Source organism: Panthera onca, chromosome F2 (assembly GCF_046562875.1).
Source record: "Panthera onca isolate mPanOnc1 chromosome F2, mPanOnc1 haplotype 2, whole genome shotgun sequence".
In the NCBI taxonomy this organism is placed as follows: domain Eukaryota; kingdom Metazoa; phylum Chordata; class Mammalia; order Carnivora; family Felidae; genus Panthera; species Panthera onca.
The window spans coordinates 27,307,477-27,321,251 of record NC_138356.1 but is presented as its reverse complement, the minus strand read 5'-3'; the positions used below and the strand labels follow the sequence as shown (position 1 = coordinate 27,321,251).

At 36.5% G+C, this 13,775-nt stretch overlaps 1 long non-coding RNA gene and 1 other non-coding gene across 4 annotated transcripts in view; both read left to right on the top strand.

Annotated features, from left to right (window-relative positions):
- Positions 1 to 13,775, top strand: part of LOC132664210 (uncharacterized) — a 167,440-nt gene that overhangs the window by 104,673 nt on the left and 48,992 nt on the right. The gene's annotated exons all lie outside the window — the stretch shown is intronic.
- LOC132664912 (U6 spliceosomal RNA) lies at positions 13,595 to 13,698 on the top strand. Its single transcript, XR_009603905.1, has one exon. It is a non-coding gene; the product is annotated as a U6 spliceosomal RNA (small nuclear RNA).

The window sequence follows — 13,775 nt, the reverse complement described above, 5'->3', positions numbered from 1 at the left end:
AGTTCCCTCTACCTGGGTGAGGAAGTTTATTTATTTGTTTATTTTCTTTTTATATCTTTATTTTTAATTTGAATATAGTTGACACACAATGTTACATTAGTTTCAGGTGTAGAGCTTAGTGATTTGACAAGTTTATACATTGTGCCATACTCACCAGTGTAGCTGCCATTTGTTCCATTAAATCGCTATTACAATATCATTGAGTGTATTCCTTATGCTCTGCTTTTTATTCCAGTGACTTACTCATTCTGTAACTAGAGGCCTGTATCTCCCGTTCCCCTACACTCATTTTGCCCAACCCCTCACACACCTCCCCTCTGACAACTATCAGTTTGTTCTCTGTAGAGTTCTGATTTTGATTTTGGTTGGTTTGTTCATTTTTAAAATCTAATTTATGAGTGGAATAATATGGTATTTGTCTTTCTCAGTCTGACTTATTTCACTTAGCATAATGCCCTCTAGGTCCATCCTTATTGTTGCAAATAGAATAATTTCATCTTTTTTATGGCTGTGTAATATTCCGTCATGTGTATATACTGTATTTTCCTTATCCATTCACCTACTGATGGACACTTAGGTTGCTTGTATGCTGAGAACTTTTAATTGTCCCCGCCCCTCTTTCTGCTGATCCTTTTCAGATTCATAATTCCCATTACTTCCTCATTTTCTTCTCTAAGTATCTGTGTACCCAGAAACATCCAATGTATGAACTACACTGTCTCTATTTTCTAGGTTACCTTCCCTAGAAGGATTTAACTACTTGCCAGGAAGGAGTTCTACATGTTTGGTCTAAACACGCTAAAGCTGGGCTTATTTGCCACAAATAGACTCCTGTAATGAAATAATGTAGAAATATATGTTTTTAACACTTTTTTCAGTTCAAGAGGCAAGTTTCTATAAAATCATCTTGTGCTAAGAAGTTTGCAAGTGAGATTCACTGCAAGAGATGATAGAAAAAAGTTTAAATCTGAATGTTTTTGTAACTGTGCCTTTAGCCATTGCCAATTTATGGAATACTTGAATTAAGATGAACCAGAGGCTGGGCATTTGGTTTATTTTAATATGTCATATGACTAGTTCTTGGAAACCAACTGATATTTACTTAGCTGCTTCCTCAGATCAAGGGCTTTATACTTTGTTACTCATGTAGCAGAATGCTAAAACATGCTGAATTGTAATCTGTGAGAAAAAAAAAATAAGGGCATTGTAGATTTTTCTCAAAGAGGAGCAATAATTCAGTTTTAAAATGCAGGGAGTTCCTGAGAGCCTGAGACCATACTCATTTACTGTTGTGGAATGGTCCTAAGCTAAATGGAACCCCTCATTTTTACAAACTGCAGAATCATTTGCTGGAAAAAAAGAACTTAAGATTAAATTTTCAAGAATTCATTGAATATAAATAAGTCACCTTTTTTTGGTCTCCTAAATTATGTTAATGTAAGACAATTAAAAAATACCTTGGGATGTTTTTCAGAATTTACTTGGTAGGCTTATTATGGAAATAATGCTTTTTCCATATAGTATGGGTTTGACCAATTTTCTATTATATATATGTTTGTTATACTATATGTATAATACATTTTATTTTATTTTATTTTATTTTATTTTATTTTATTTTATTTTATTTTTTCTTATCCCCCAAAAGGAGCTTATTTTATTTTATTTTATTTTCTTCAAGGATTTCCATATGTTTTATTTATTTTTTAAATTTTATTCTTTATTTAAAATTTACATCCAAATTAGTTAGCATATAGTGCGACAATGATTTCAGGAGTAGATTCCTTAGTGCCCCTTACCCATTTAGACCATCCCTCCTCCCACAACCACTCCAGTAACCCTCAGTTTGTTCTCCATATTTATGAGTCTCTTCTGTTTTGTCCCCCTCCCTGTTTTTATATTATTTTTGTTCCCCTTCCCTTATGTTATTCTGTTTTGACTCTTAAAGTCCTCTTAAGAATTTTTGTCTTTCTCTGACTACTTTCACTTATCGTAATACCCTCCAGTTCCATCCACATAGTTGCAAGTGGCAAGATTTCATTCTTTTTGATTGCCGAGTGATACTCCATTGTATATATATACCACATCTTCTTTATGCATTCATCCATCGATGGACATTTGGGCTCTTTCCATACTGTGGCTATTGTTGATAGTGCTGCTATAAACATGGGGGTGCATGTGTCCCTTCGAAACAGCACACCTGTATCCCGTGGATAAATTCCTAGTAGTGCAATTGCTGAGTCGTAGGGTAGTTCTATTTTTAGTTTTTTGAGGAACCTCCACACTGTTTTCCAGAGTGGCTGCACCAGCTTGCATTCCCACCAACAATGCAAAAGAGATCCTCTCTCTCTGCATCCTCACCAACATCTGTTGTGGCCTGAGTTGTTAATGTGAGCCATTCTGACAGGTGTAAGGTGGTATCTTGTTGTGGTTTTGATTTGTATTTCCCTGATGATGCCTGATGTTGAACATTTTTTCATGTGTCAGTTGGCCATCTGGATGTCTTCTTTGGAGAGGTGTCTATTCATGTCTTTTGCCCATTTCTTCACTGGATTATTTGTCTTTTGGGTGTTGAGTTTGATAAATTCTTTATAGATTTTGGATACCAACCCTTTATCTGATATGTCATTTGCAGATATCTTCTCCCATTTGGTTGGTTGCCTTTTAGTTTTGCTGATTGTTTTCTTTGCTGTGCAAAAGCTTTTTATTTTGATGAAGTCCCAGGAGTTCATTTTTGCTTTTGTTTCCCTTGCCTCCAGAGACGTGTTGAGTAAGAAGTTACTGTGGCCAAGATCAAAGAGGTTTTTGCCTACTTTCTCCTCTAGGATTTTGATGGCTTCCTGTCTTACATTTAGGTCTTTCATCCATTTTGCGTTTATTTTTGTGTATAGTGTAAGAAAGTGGTCCAGGTTCATTCTTCTTCCTGTCACTGTCCAGTTTTCCCAGCACCACTTGGTGAAGAGATTGTCTTTATTCCATTGGATATTCTTTCCTGCTTTGCCAAAGATTAGTTGGCCATATGTTTGTGGGTCCATTTCTGGGTTCTCTATTCTGTTCCATTGATCTGAGGGTCTGTTCTTGTGCCAGTACCATACTGTCTTGATGATTAGAGCTTTGTAGGATAGCTTGAAGTCTGGGATTGTGATGCCTCCTGCTTTGGTTTTCTTTTTCAAGATTAGTTTGGCTATTCAAGGTCTTTTCTGGTTCCTTACAAATTTTAGGATTATTTGTTCTGCTCTGTGAAGAATGCTGGTGTTATTTTGATAGGGATTGCATTGAATATGTAGATTACTTTGGGTAGTATTGACATTTTAACAATATTTGTTCTTCCTATCCAGGAGCATGGAATCTTTTCCCATTTTTGGGAGTTCTTCTTCAATTTCTTTCATAAGCTTTCTATAGTTTTCAGTGTATAGATTTTTCATCTCCATGGTTAGATTTATTCCTAGGTATTTTATGGTTTTTTGTACAACTGTAAATGGGATCGATTCCTTGATTTCTCTTTCTGTTGCTTCACTGTTGGTGTATAGGAATGCAACCGATTTCTGTGCATTGATTTTATATCCTGCAACTTTGCCGAATTCATGAATCAATTCTAGCAGTTTTTTGGTGGAATCTTTTGGGTTTTCCGTAGAAAGTATCATGTCATCTGCGAAGAGTGAAAGTTTGACCTCCTCCTGGCCTATTTGGATGCCTTTTATTTCTTTGTATTGTCTGATGGCAGAGGCTAAGACTTCCAATACTATGTTGAATAACAGTGGCGAGAGTGGACATCTCTGTCTTGTTCCTGACCTTAGGGGGAAAGCTGTCAGTTTTTCCCCATTGAGGATGATATTAGCATTGGGTCGTTCATATATGGCTTTTATGATCTCGAGGTATGCTCCTTCTATCCCTACCTTCTTGACGGTTTTTATCAAGAAAGGATGCTGTATTTTTTTAATGTATTGTTGGAGCCGGTTGGCTAATATCCTATTGAGGATTTTTGCATCCATGTTCATCAGGGAAATTGGTCTATAGTTCTTTTTAGTGGCATCTCTGTCTGGTTTTGGGATCAAGGTAATGCTGGCTTCATAGAAAGAGTTTGGAAGTTTTCCTTCATTTCTCTTTTTCGGAACAGCTTCACGAGAATAGGTGTTAATTCTTCCTTAAATGTTTGGTAGAATTGCCCTGGAAAGCCGTCTGGCCCTGGACTCTTGTTTTTTGGCAGGTTTTTGATTACTAATTTGATTTCCTTACTGGTTATGGGTCTGTTCACATTTTCTATTTCTTCCTGTTTCAGTTTTGGTAGTGTATATATTTCTAGGAATTTTTCCATTTCTTCCAGATTGCTCATTTATTGACGTATAATTGCTCATAATATTCTCTTATTATTGTTTGTATTTCCGTTGTGTTGGTTGTGATCTCTCCTCTGTCATTCTTGAATTTATTCATTTGGGTCCTTCCCTTTTTCTTTTTGATCACACTGGCTAGGGGTTTATCACTTTTGTTAATTTTTTCAAAGAACCAGCTTCTGGTTTCATTGATCTGTTCTATTGGTTTTTGTTTTTGTTTTGATAGCATTAATTTCTGCTCTAATCTTTATTATTTCCTGTCTTCTTCTGGTTTTGGGTTTTATTTGCTGTTCTTTTTCCAGCTCCTTTAGGCGTAAGGTTTGGTTGTGTATCTGAGATCTTTCTTTCTTCTTTTGGAAGGCCTGGATTGTTTTAGATTTTCCTCTTTTGACCGCCTTTGCTGCATCCCAGAGGTTTTGGGTTGTGGTGTTATCATTTTCATTGGCTTCCATATACTTTTTATTATCGTCTTTAACTTCTTGGTTGGTTCATTCATTCTTTAGTAGGATGTTCTTCAGTCTCCATATATTTGTTACCTTTCCAAATTTTTCTTGTGGTTGATTTCGAGTTTCATAGCATTGTGGTCTGAGAATATGCACGATCTCGATAATTTTGTACTTACTTAGGGCTCATTTGTGTCCCAGTATATGGTCTATTCTGGAGAATTTTCCATGTGCACTGGAGAAGAATGTATATTCTGCTGCTTTAGGATGAAATATTCTGACTATATCTGTTAAGTCCTCTGGTCCAGTGTGTCATTCAAAGCCATTGTTTCCTTGTTGCTTTTCTGGTTAGATGATCTGTACATTGTTGTAAGTGGGGTGTTGAAGTATTAGTATTGATGAGTTTCTTTATGTTTGTGATTAATTGATTTATATATTTGGGTGCTCTCACATTTGGAGGATAAATGTTTACAATTGTTAGGTCTTCTTGGTGGATAGACCCCTTAATTGTGATATAATGCCCTTCTTCATCTCTTGTTGGAGTCTTTATTTTATTTTTATTTTTATTTTTATTTAAAAATAATTTTTAACATTTATTTATTTTTGGGACAGAGAGAGACAGAGCATGAACAGGGGAGGGGCAGAGAGAGAGGGAGACACAGAATCGGAAACAGGCTCCAGGATCTGAGCCATCTGCCCAGAGCCCGACACAGGGCTCGAACCCACGCACCGCAAGATCGTGACCTGAGCTGAAGTCGGACGCTTAACCGACTGAGCCACCCAGGCGCCCCATGGAGTCTTTATTTTAAAGTATAGATTGTCTGATATAAGTATGGCTACTCCAGGTTTCTTTTGTTGACCATTCAACAAAAGATGGTTCTCCATCCCCTTATTTTCAATCTGAAGGTGTCTTTAGGTCTAAAGTGGGTCTCTTGTAAACAGCATATAGATGGATCTTGTTTTCTTATCCATTCTGTTACCCTATGTCTTTTGATTGGAGTATTGAACCCATTGACATTTAGAGTGAGTACTGAAAGATGTGAATTTATTGCCATTATGATGCTTGTAGAGTTGGGAGTTTCTGGTGGTGTTCTTTGCTCTTTTCTAATCTTTGTTGCTTTTGATATCTCCCCTCAGAGAGTCCCCCTTAAAATTTCTTGCAGGGTTGGTTTAGTGGTCACAAACTCCTTTAATTTTTTTGTCTGAGAAACTTTTTATCTCTCCTTCTATGTTGAATGACAGCCTGCTGGATAAAGATTTTTTGGCCCCATATTTGTCTGATTCAGCACATTGAGTATATCCTGCCACTCCTTTCTTGCCTGCCAAGTTTCTGTGGATAGGTCTACTGCAAACCTGTCTTCCCTTGTAGGTTAGGGACTTTTTTCCCTTGCTGCTTTCATGATTCTCTCCTTGCCTAAGTATTTTGTGAATTTGACTATGATATGCCTTGTTGATGGTTGGTTTTTGTTGAATCTAATGGGGGTCCTCTGTGCTTCCTGGATTTGATGTCTGTGCCTTTCCCCAGGTTAGGAAAGTTTTCCGCTATGATTGGCTCACAACCCTTCAACCTCTATTTCTCTCTCTTCCTCTTCTGGGACCCCTATGATTCTGATGTTGTTCCTTTTTAATGAGTCACTGATTTCTCTAAATCTTATATTGTGCTCTTTTGCCTTAATCTCCCTCTTTTGTTCTGCTTCATTTTTCTCTATAAGTTTGTCCTCTATATCACTGATTCTCTGTTCTGCCTCATCCATCCTTGCCACCACTGCATCCATCCGTGATTGTAGCTCAGTTATAGCATTTATAATTTCATTCTGGCTCTTTTTTACTTCTTTTATCTCTGCAGAAATTCTAATATGTCTTCGACTCCAGCTAGTATTCTTATTATCGTGATTCTAAATTCTGGTTCAGACATCTTGCTTGTATCTCTGTTGGTTAAATCCCTGGCTGTTGTTTCTTCATGCTTTCTTTTGGGGTGATTTCCTTCATTTTGTCATTTTGAAGGGAGAAAAGTAATTAATGAGGTAGTAATTAATGAGGTAAATTAAAATTAAAAGAAAAATTAAAATTAAAAAAAATATTAAAATTAAATAATTAAACACACACACACACACACACACACACACACACAAATCGAATAAATGATGCTAGTTCCTAGGTGTGTTTTGGTCTGGGTGTTGAAAGTGGTTTGACAGATTAGAGGAAAAAAAGGGGGTAGGGGAAAGAAATCGTTTGAGAATTTGAAAAAATGAATACACTGAAGTAGACTAAAATGAGATGATGGAGGTAAAATAGAATTTGAAAAAATATACACAGAAGTAAAGAATATAGTAGAAAAAAATTAAAAGTATTTTTATTAAAAATTAAAAATAAAAATAAATTTTTTCTTTTTCTCTTCAATAAAAAGAAATGAAAAAAAGAAAAAAGAAAAAAGAAAAAAATGGAAAAAAGGAAATCGTTTGAAAATTTGAAAAAGTGAATACACTGTAGTAGACTAAAATAAAATGATGGAAGTGAAATAGAATTTGAAAAAATTTACATTAAAGCAAAAAATATAGTTAAAAAATTAAATAAAAATATTTTTAATATAAATTGAAGGTAAAAATGAAGTTTTTCTGTTTCTGCATTCAAGAAAAAGAAAGGATACAAAAAAGAAAAAAATAAAAAAGATCGTTTGAATATTTGAAAAGGTGAATACACTGAAGTAGAGTAAAATACAATGATGGAAGTAAAATAGAATTTGAAAAAAATTACACAAAAGTAAAAAATACAGTAATAAAAATTAAACAAAAATATTTTTCATAAAATTGAAAATAAAAATGTATTTTTTCTCTTTCTGTATTCAAGTAAAAGAAGTATAAAAGAAAAAAAAAGAAATAAAATCGAATAGATGAACCTGCTAACAGATTGATGTAGGACCAAAATTACTTCGTTTTCCCCTAGACGTCAGTCTATGTAGCTCTTTGTAGTCCATAAATTAAGCGGGCAGTGAGACTTGTGTTCTTGAAGAGGGAAGTTGGCCCAGTTGGGCGGAGCTCAGTGTAATAACTCTGCTCTCCATTAGATGGCGCTGCTAGCCTACTGGGGCGTATTGTTGCGGGGCTCGTAGGTGCATATGCGCATGCGCAGGATTGTTGAAAATGGCGCTAGCCAGCTACCCAGTCTGTTCTCCCGGGTCAGCAATCGGGCACCCATCCTGTGTCTTCAGCTTTTGTCCACTCCCCGCTTTTTCACTCTCCGTGACCAGGCCCCAGGCAGTACCCCTCTCCCGGGTTTTGTCTCAGATGCGGCTGTTTCCCTGGCCCCTTACTTCCGAAGGACTGAGGCTTTGACCCGTTCCGTGCCTCTGCGGGAGGGTCTCACCGAGCAATGGCTGAATGCCGGCTGCGCGCAGGAACACTTGCGGGACCCTGCTGCTGCCGGTGCCCCAAGACTGTGGCCAGGTGCCAGCCGGACCCAGAAAAAGTTTGTGAGACAGTGTAGCAGCAGCATTTCAGGGATTATGGAAAGTCACAACACACATCTGGCACCAGGCTTCACCCTTAAGGACCTTGTTCCAGCACCAGCGAATGTGGCCATCTTCTGGGCTGGGACCAGGTGGCTTCAACAGTCTCTGCCAGATGTCCTTCCAGCAGTGGAACCGCTTTTCCCTGTGTGGCCCGAGAACCTCCTGGACCCCACTCTGTTCCTGGAGATTCTCCCTTCCCACCAGAGCACCACCAGGTATGAGCTGCGGAGTTGCAGCCTTTGCGCTCCCTTTGTTTACAGTCTTAATGGAATTTGAACCCTCTCCTTTCTCCCTTTTTAGTTTAGTCCCTGTGGCTGTTTCCAGTTTTCCACTTTCTCTCCAGCTGCTTTTGGGGAGGTGTGCTTTTCGCGTATTCTCCCCCCGCCCAAGTCTCCAGCCTCTCTCAGGTCACAAAAGCACCTCCCTTCCTGCGCTTTCTAGTTCACTTCTCCACACTGTGTACCTGCTGAATTCTGTGGTTCAGGTTGTGCAGATTGTTGTGTTAATCCTCCAGTCAGTTTTCTAGGTGTGTAGGATAGTTTAGTGTTGGTCTGGCTGTATTTCATGGACGTGACACACACAAAAAACTTCCATGCTGTTCCGCCATCTTCTAAGAGTTGGGCTGTATAATACATTTTAGGAAGAGCCACAAAGTTGATATATCCCCAAACCGAAAAACAGATGAAAAGGTAAATAAATTATGGTGTATCTGTGTGATGCAATACTACTTGTCAATGAAAAAGAATATACTACTGATAAATACAATAACACGTATGAATCTCAACAAGAGTATGCTGAGAGACCAGACATATAAGAGTACATACTGTATGATTTCATTTATAGAAGTTTCTAGAAGGTAGAAAAACTAAAAAACAGATTCAGAAAGTAAATCTGTGTTTGCCTCACCAGGGATGAAAGATGGATAGTGATAAAAGAAAATTTTTCTGGGTAATGTTTGATGATATTGGTAGTTACACAGGGTTATAAATGTGTCAAAACTCATGGAACTATATATTCAAAATTGATAGTTTATTTGATATAAATTATACCTCAACAAAGGAGTTTTAAACAAAAATCTTCCATGTGTAGTTTTATGATCACGTGGCCCACCACGAAAGTATTTGGACTTTCTGTAGGCCACCAGAATGAGCCTGATGGACTCATTGGAAGTTTCTCCTCCTTCAGTAGTGAAGTGTCTGCAGCCTGTAATTCAACCAGAGCTTAAAGTGGAAGTTGCCTTAGAGAAAAGTGAAAGAACATCTATGGAGCGCTTCTCAGATCTGCATAAGATGCTTTTACTACATGTGCATATATACTATTGTGTTCGAAAATTTCTGTTACAGAGATTTTCTGTTGAAGGAAACTTCAAGATAAGCCATGTGGTAGGAGTATCCTATATTAAAGAGGCCTGAGTGTGATCAAACTATTCTACGAGAGGCAAGGTCAGGAGCTTGTGGATTTCCATAGGAAGGAATTCGGAAACTTAGATGTAGGAGGCCAAGTGATTAGAATCAGTGAATGGGGGACATTTATGGGATTCATGGTCTCGCCTTGCCCCATAACCTTCTAAGACTACAATAAAGTCTGTAAAGGTTTATAGCAGAGTTGGTGGCTAGGCTCAGGGTGATCCAGAGTAGACAAGAAGGAGCTAGCAAAGGCACAGGAGTCAGACCACCAGGTCCCACTCACTGGGAATTAACAGACATCTTGCAAGGCTCGAGGGTTCGCCTGTGATAAATAAATGCCAGGGTCTGCATCCTTCCCACATCAATCTATAGCACTTACTAGACTTTCTGGTTTATTCAATATTACTTTTACAACATATATGTAACAACTTTTTAAAAAATATCTTAAAGTAACGAATGAGAAACGTAAATCATCTTAGGGTCAGAGTTGAGAGGAAGGAACCCTAAAGGCTGGCTTTCAGTCTGTTGAAATCCGTATACTCCAAATATGACTTTACGTTTTTTATTTGAATTGTGGATAAATTCCAAAACATCAATATGTGTGTAAATATGTATTCTGAGGCCAAAATTTGCATGAAACTTTGTTTTGGAATAATTTATTATGTGACATTTCTACTTGAGGTGGTTAAAAATTTAAGGATAAATATAAATACAAATTTCAAGTATTACTGTTAAAGTTTATTTTGTAAATGTTAGATTCACTATTATGAAGTTTTTTAACTAACACCATTTTGATCTTTTACTGTAATTCTCTTAAGTGTTTACTGTTAAATTCTCTTTTTTATTTAAAAATTTTTTTTAATGTTTATTTATTTTTGAGAGAGGAAGAGAGACAAAGTATGAGTGGGGAAGCGGCAGAGAGAGAGAGAGAGGAAGACACAGAACCCAAAGCAGGCTCCAGGCTCTGGGCTGAGAGCAGCGAGCCCGAGGCAGAGCTCGAACTCACAAACTGTGAGATCATGACCTGAGTTAAAGTCAGACACTTAACCAACTGAGCCACCCAGGCACCCCTACTGTTAAATTCTTAAATGCTTCCTTTCTACATTTAGGGAATGATTGAGACCAATAGATGGGGTCAGGAGTGACCAGAAAGAAAATCAGCTTTCCTTATAAGTATGGAATTCTTTCTACTTCTCCATTTAATATAAACATTGCCTTCCTAGCAAACACAAAATTACCATGTTGTTAGGCAAAGAAAAGATTAATTCTGGTTTCTTCTTCTTCTTCTTCTTTTTTTCCCTCTATTTAGTATTTGTCAAAACATTGAAGAACTATACTACTGCTTATTCCTGAAAGGATAAATAATTTTAGCCTATAGTAATTGACCTAGTTGTTTTTGTTTTTGTTTTTGTCTTTGGTGTATAGATTAGGGTGTGTAGATTTGTGAATGTCTCTTAGAATAGTATTTCCAATCTTTACGTACAAACCCATCGGTGAATCATAAAAGCAATTTAGTAAGTTATGAAACATGTTTAAATGTTTTAAAAATGAAATCATAGAAAATATCAAGAGTTCGTCACACAGTATTGTTCTAGGAAACACATTTTTCAGTTGTGTGTGTGTGTGTGTGTGTGAGAGTGAGAGTACTGGGTTGTAGGATAAAAAGGATTTTTGACTATGGTTTGGAACAGCAACAATATTTCTAAATAGTTTATACGAGTATTTTTAGAGGATCACCTAGAAGTTTCTGATAGCTGAGATAACTGAGCACACTTCCTATGAAGAAATAGGTAGTGAATTATTGTTGAACTCAGCACTCAGACTCACAAATTTCATTACAGTGGTGTTGAATAAGAATATTAGGTTCACAGATGGCTGTCTTACATCTTTGTCTGAAGTCATTGTCCACTTTTTAATTTGTTGCTTAAACATTTCTTAGAACAGTAAATCAGTATATTTTCAGGACATTTAAAAAATTAAAATATCATTGAACTTCTTCGGTTCACGTTTTGATGAAATACAAATATTCCATCATTTTTTCCCTTATTTTTAAAATTTCCTTTGCCTGGAATTCTCTGCTTCCAATTGGTCATACAGGCAAGTACTTTGCATAATTCAGAGATCATTTCTAAGATCACCCCCATAGAAGGGTTTCCTGAACCACCGAATCTAAAATCTGTCCCCTCAGTGTGTCACAAAAATATTGTTTTCTTTTTAGTGCCACTTATCACTTCTCTAAATTGTCTTGTTTAATAAAATATTGGTTTTCTTCTTTATTCTTCTGGCCGTTCACTCTGAAATCCACTTACCCATCTCTCCAGAATGTAAGCACCACGAAAGCAAGGTCCTTGCCTGTCTGTCCACCACATGCCTTAGAAAAGTGTTTGTCACATTCGTTCCTCAATGCTTGTTGAGTAGATGACTGATTTAATTTCAGAAATAATGACAAAAATTTGCTTGTTGCTTTATAAAAACTTTCTAAATGTGGAAATGAAGATAGCTACAGTGATATAACATTTATAATGACATCTTTTTGACCTGGCTTTGCCCTCACTAGGCCTTATCTATTTATTTTATATTTACTCTGAGTAGGAATGTTCCGATTCCAAACCTTGAATGGCTTAGGAAATAATCAAGGGTGGGAAAAAGAGCTTCTTACCAACCCTGACTGGCAATGACATTTAAAACTGGAGTCAACAATAACTATCATGAAGGCAATTGAAATACTTGGGAGTTTGTAAGTCAGGTGGATGCTTTGGTGTATTACTGTCTGTCCATCTCCTGTTTTAGGGGTCAATACAAGCCCTCAGTGTATTAAAACCTATTAATATACTACTGAGAGATATTTTTTCAGTAAGAAAATTAATAGAAGCAGACGATTACTATCTCTATTGTACGCTGGGGAAACAGTATATCTGCTTAAATGCACTTATTTGAATGGAAAATAGGTAAATATGAAGTATGCTAAAAAGATATAGGATAAAGCCCTTACGAAGAAGCTGGCCCTATGTTAAAGGTTAAACACTTCAGAAATAACATTATTTGGGGGGAAATTTTGACTCATTATTTGGGGATAATTGAATTGAGTCTTAAGAAATTCAGATATTGATGGGAGTGAGGAGATCGGGGACAGGGTAAATGAGTGATGCGCATTGAAGAAGGCACTTGTTGCTATGAGCTCTGGGTGTTGTATGTAAGTGATGAATCACGGGAACCTACTCCCGATGTCAAGATCACACTGTATACACTGTGTGTTAGCTAACTTGACAATAAATTACCTTAACGATTCAGAAATATGTAACATTTAATAAGCTGGGTACATTTTAATAAGCTGGATGCATTTAATAATAGTGATAGTGATATACATTGGCTATGATGTAGCTTTCTTACTTAGGATATTATTGTGATTATAGAGCCACTAGTTTAAATAGACTGTAGTTATTTGGCAGAAAGATCCTATAATAAATACATTACATCCATATTAATACCAAGGAGCAATTAGTAACTTTCAAGTTGAGATTCAGTTTATTTATATACATCCTTCTCCAGATTCTCATTAAGTGCTACCCCCGTTTGTTATGTTTTAACAGATGTATGAGACACCAAAGAGGAAATATGTCAAATCAAATTGTTTATTATTTGATCTTAAAAGATGATCAAGAGGAGCAAATGTCCAATGTTTAAATTCTAGGACCTAAAATAAATATTTCAGAAGACTCTCATCTTTTGTTGATTGCTGAAATACACAACAGAATCTCACTTCCTCACTACTTAATTTGCTGTTAAGAAATAATTTCTTGAAAAGAATTGCTTTGTCTGACAAAAATGGAAGATGGAAGGTCTACCGAAATAAGCATTATGTGCGTGTGTGCATATAGATATTGATATAGATAGATACAGATATAGATTGCCCACTTTGGCTGCACACATAATAGAACTGAAATGATACAGAGAAGATTAGCATGGCCCCCCATAAGGATGACACACAAATTTGTGAACTGTTCCATATTTTTGCTATAAATGAAAGTTAAGATAGTAAATCCTAAGTTTTTATCACAAGAAAAATATTTTTTGTAACTGTATGAGATAA